Here is a 5,364-nt window from a genome sequence, read left to right on the forward strand (position 1 = left end):
TGTATTTCTATTTGTGCAGGCCTCTGCCAGCAACCTGCATTAAAGATCAACCAGCAACTCCAGTGGTCTGACTCCCTTCTTGATCTGAACACAACGCAGAACACATTAAGGTTAACCGACTGTATAACACTAGATTATTAGTAGAAGAACACCTCTAGTATACACCGGTTACATACACATATGAATTGTACCATCTTCTGCTGGACTGCTGTTTGAGGGCAAAGACCTATTGGACGATTCTTACAGCTTCTACAGAGGTCAGTGAGGTTGGATTGATTTTTCCTGTTGTCACATGAGGACGGATTGCAGCTTACAGAATCTCGCATTGGATGTTTGACTGTGATCTCTGAGGAAACACCTGGCTAAAGGACGAGACCCAGGCATGATCTCTGAGGGTCTCCTATGGTAGAAAAGACCACCAGATTCTGCCCGACGTGATACGGAGGTTTGAAAACAATGACATGATGTATCTCTCCATCTCTCGCCCTCGCTCTGTCAAGGGGGGGCCAAACACTTTGTCCAGATTTTTTCTGCACAGCGTGACTGAATGCTGCGCTGGACAGCTTGTGATGGGGCAAATGGAACATCACATGTAAAGTCATCCTGAGACTCAGAGGTGGTCCTGCTTGTCTGTTGACATGGTTGGTCCTGGATTCTTCGCCTCTGGTCATGTGGCCTGGGCTCCGGGGCCCCAGGGATTTCCCTCGGTCTACAGGTTGGAGACAAAATGGCTGTCAACACAACTTGGTACTTTTTAATGGTTTTTCTTGAATTTTCGAATTGTGTGATGCCACTTTTTCTCACCTTAGTTTATTTACAGCACGTTCATGGTCTACTGCCTTCACATTCTGACCTCTGCTATTTGACCCCCAGGATAAGTTTAACGGTACAAGTGAAGGCTCGTTGCAGCAGGGTGTTAGAACTCTCTGCAGGTTACAGAAATATTTTCTTTGCCTGAATAATTATAACTCTGATTGTCCAACATCTGGCTAATGGGTTTTTCTCCTCCAGCATGACGATAATTGAAAATAATAAAAGTACGGTAAAAATAGTTAATTTCTTGATTTACAAAAGCATAACCAACCATACTTCAAATACAAAAGAGGATAGTCTAAGTTCTAGTTGGGTCAAATTACAGTGGCTACAAATATAAGGACTAGTATCTCAAGTTTTGATTTAAGTTTATTTGAATCCATTTCAAATCTAGGAAATCTACTCTTCAGAAAATTACTGAACCAAATGATGGGTTTACTGAACATATTTTCAATCAACTACTCAATTCTTTCACTGAGGTGTAAACACCCTGTTTAAATTAAATCCAACTGTTATAGTTAGCAACGAAAGAAATTTGGGTTAATGATTTGAGTGGGATTCTTAGGAGTTTCTGTACCAAAACACTTAAACAGTGTTTTGATACAGAAAGGGGGAGATGCATGGAATTAATCTAATCTACAAATTGTGAGTTAATGTAATCTATTGAGAAATTTTTCAGTTTTGGGCTTCAGGAAAATATAAAAGATGTTAGTTAACTCATTTGTGAATTTTGATTTATTTGAATGAGTTTCTAAAGTAATACTGAATATTCTGAATTGAATACATTAAAATTAACAATGATGTCATGTGTCAAATAGATTTCTACAAAATACAGTTGTTTAAAACAGGGGATAAATTGTTTGATTGCTGCTTCTGTCTTGCTATAATTCAAAAATAATTTGTTTAACCAAGTCATGCAGAAAGGTCTAACCTGAAAAATTATATAATTTAATAAATCTAGTTGTATCAAATTTCTCCCCAAAACTGCCAAAAACATTGATAAATATGACAAACACTACAAAATAGGATAATTGAGTTAAATAAATATTTTATAGAAGGGTTTCAAAAGAACCAATTTTTCAAAGGTAAAAGTGTTGAACTTTTGGGATTTAAAACCATGATGAGAATAAAATAAGTCAGTTAAATATGGAGTGACAGGGTTAACTTCATTCTTGTAAAAAAAATTAAAAACAGGCTAATCATTCTAGCAGGGTTTAAAAGGAGAAGGAAATATGAGGATTCAAATTAAATTGGTCTAAATTGGGAATTTACAAATGAGAAATTATGGAACTGCTTAAAGCAGGTCAAACAGATTGACAGAATAAAACTAAAGATCTAGTTCTGTGAGTAATTGTTGATCCAATGTAATAATGTCTAAATATTTTTCATAATCATAATTTACAGTTTTTGGTTTGAGACAAAATAGGGTTGTTTTTCATGAATGAAATATATTACAAGGGATCTTAATTTAACATGTATCATTAACTTTTCACACCATTGATGATATTTTACAAACCTTTAGTATAGCGGGCTACTTCTTGTTAAATTTAATTAAAACAACAAAAGCGAAAGATTTATAGATGGTTTAAAAGTTCTGGTAAAGTTTCTATTAGGGATAATTCATATACGTTTCAAATGATATTCCTTTGATAAAACATGAGTGTGGGCAGTTTTGCACATTCATTTCATAATCTGATCCTTTACATGATTTTTGTTTGGTTTCTGATTTTGTCTGATCCTATGAATATGGCAACACTTAAAACAAACAATGCTATTTTTGAAGGTTAAAATGTGTTACTTAATTTAAGGATTTCTTTAACTATTAAGAGGAGAACTTAAATAACAGATGCTATGGACATATTGATGCTCTATTGGCTTACTATATAAAAAAAAGCTTGATCTTCAGCTTCAAGGAGCAGCCTTTAAATAAAAGATATAAAAAACCATTATGTTTACTAATCAGATGATGCACAACCTTAAAGAATCTTCCTTGCTCTCCTCATCACCTGTGGATTCTGCTGCTCTCTGCCTGAGGTCCTTGGCTGTTCAGTGCATCACCTCCAACATAGAGAAAAGTCTGCCCGTCGGAAGCTGCAATGTAGTCAATAACCTGCAGGGAGTCAGAAGTATGTTCACTAAGCTGTACTCGTACCATTTAGTATATTGCATAAGCTAAAATGAGCCAAAATGCTAATAATAGCATGAATCCTATCAATAGCATGTGGAGCATCACTAGCATGTTGTCTGTCATTACTTACTCCATTAAGTATATGAAATGTTGCTAACAAGTAAGAAAAGCGTTATGATTGGCATCAATGCTAAGCTAAGATCAATTGTTGTCCAAAAATGCTAATGCTTTGGCTTCCACAAGTCAGTTCTATAACCTGAGGTAAAATGCAAATACTATAGCCCTGCCTACTGTGGTGCACAGTTGGACTGGCCTATTACAAGTCAGCTCTACACATGCTGCAGGGTTTTTGCACTGTTCAAAACCAATGTCCAGAGCTCTTGCCAGATCTATTACCATTTTTGTATGGCTGAAGACAGTCGGTAATTGTTTATTTCTCAAAAATTGTCAAGCTTCTTACTAAGGATTTTAATTTACATTCAAAAATTCAGAGAAATAATAATTTTATGTAAGTAAAATATGAATGGTCACAGGAAATATTTATTCTTCCCGCAATGCATTGTGAGACCTCTCTCTGAGACCGTTTGTGAGACTACTCGCTGCCTCTCTCTGGGACCTGTTTGTATGGTAATTAATTATCTGGACCTGGGCTAACTTTCTCTGTCAGACAGTTTGCTGGAGACAGTGTTTCTATACTTGAGACACTAAGCGTCGGTCTCAAGGACCCTGGCAAAAAACCATAAGCCCTAGCAAAATTTTTAAAACATTTTAATATTATATTTTATATTATCTTCTAATATTGTAACTAACTCAAGGGGAAAAGATAATAAAAGCTAATATCATTTGCCTGAGAGGATTATTGAGGCTCTTATTTTGAAATTGTCATTAAGCTTCATTTGAAATGGCCACACTAATCCCATGTGTAATAGTAATTGTGTTAAATCAGTTATATAATGCTCAAAACACGAGTAGTTCTCAATACCAGCCTCTCCAGTAACAGACAGTTCCGCCATGTTGTAGTTCTGACATTCTGCTCAACCCCCTGTTAATAACTGAGTATTCAGACATAGTTAGAACTAAAATGATGGCATGTTTGTAGTCCTAAGGAGCTCCTCTGTAATTCTAAGCAGCTCTTCTGGTGTGTTCCGTTGCTATGGTAATTAATTCCCTGCACCTGTTGGTGGCACAGAGGGTGAGAATTCTCTGTTTAAAACAAGCCTTTCTCTCACAAAAAAGCCCTTTGAACAACTCCTTCCCGTTCAGGAACCGTAACACGTATTCGAAAACCGTTCAAAGCGTATGAGAGGTCTATTTGTCTTCTCTGACATTCCCGTGTTTCATATCTCTACCTCACTCACAGTATTAACAGCAATGAGAGAAATATGATGTGCGCTCAGGTCTGWCATTTTTCAGAAATATATGGAAAAAGATAGGTCTGAGCGTGAGTTTATCCTGTCGCGCCACATCGGTCGAAAGCACCTGGAGAGAAAACCGTAAACCCTAGGGAAATTTTGAAAACATTTTACCAGAGCAGGCATGCGTATCTACCTCCTGACCGACTTTTAGGCAAATTGGGCGATATTTGTGGGCATTAGGGCGAGTTAGAAATTATTTTGGGGTCAGAAATCCACTCTTTCCCACACTCTAGCGGAGAGTCAGTCACACTTTAACTTTCCGAAAAATTGAAAACTTTAGGTCGCTTGGAGACAAGTTGTGGACAATCCTTAATTTGTATCGATGTACTGTCTTCACTTTAGATAAGATGACAGGCGTATCTACAAACTGAAGTTTGAATGGAATTTCTACGTGGATTTATGATGACACAGTGAATGCTCACAAATTGGATATTTTTAGGATCTCGCTCCATTAAAATGAATGGGATTTCTGGGGGTCTTTTTACCCAATTTGTGTTGCCGTGGTAACTCCGAATCCCACCAGAAATAAAAGCTCCAATGCCGCAATCGAGCCGCAATTTTTGATATCTCATTTGTGGGGGTGCATGCAGCGGTTCGGGCCGCATTAACGGTCTTCAGTGACTCAGCAGTCAGTCACTGCAATGCATAAGGCACTCCTTATGCATTGCTATGGCATGCCCCTAATAATATAGAGACATTCTATTGGGTATAGAACAATAGTCCTTCTGGCAACTTTGAGAGTCCAACATCTTTGGAAGTCAAGCAGAAAACAACACCCTCTGCTGGCTTCAAGATCACCCCCTCAGTGGAAGACGTGGCAGAGACTAGCAAACACGTCAAAGCTTTGACAAAGCAGGTAGACGATCTTAAAACAGAACTGCAGAGAAATAATTTTCAACTCCATCAGGAAAGAGACAGAAGAATTACATGTCAGGTTGAAGTCAAATCCCAGGAGGAGGAGATTCAAAGACTGCAAAAACTGTTGGAAAAAGAACGTCACCAGCAAGT

The 5,364-nt window shown here is 37.5% G+C and overlaps 1 long non-coding RNA gene across 1 annotated transcript; it reads right to left on the bottom strand.

Annotated features, from left to right (window-relative positions):
* Positions 1–175: 175 nt before the first annotated feature.
* LOC108165867 (uncharacterized) lies at positions 176–2,919 on the bottom strand. Its single transcript, XR_001776194.1, has 2 exons — positions 2,820–2,919; positions 176–709 (listed from the first exon to the last, which is right to left on the bottom strand). It is a non-coding gene; the product is annotated as an uncharacterized LOC108165867 (long non-coding RNA).
* Positions 2,920–5,364: the final 2,445 nt, after the last annotated feature.

The sequence above is a fragment of the Poecilia reticulata genome, linkage group LG23 (genome assembly GCF_000633615.1).
Source record: "Poecilia reticulata strain Guanapo linkage group LG23, Guppy_female_1.0+MT, whole genome shotgun sequence".
In the NCBI taxonomy this organism is placed as follows: domain Eukaryota; kingdom Metazoa; phylum Chordata; class Actinopteri; order Cyprinodontiformes; family Poeciliidae; genus Poecilia; species Poecilia reticulata.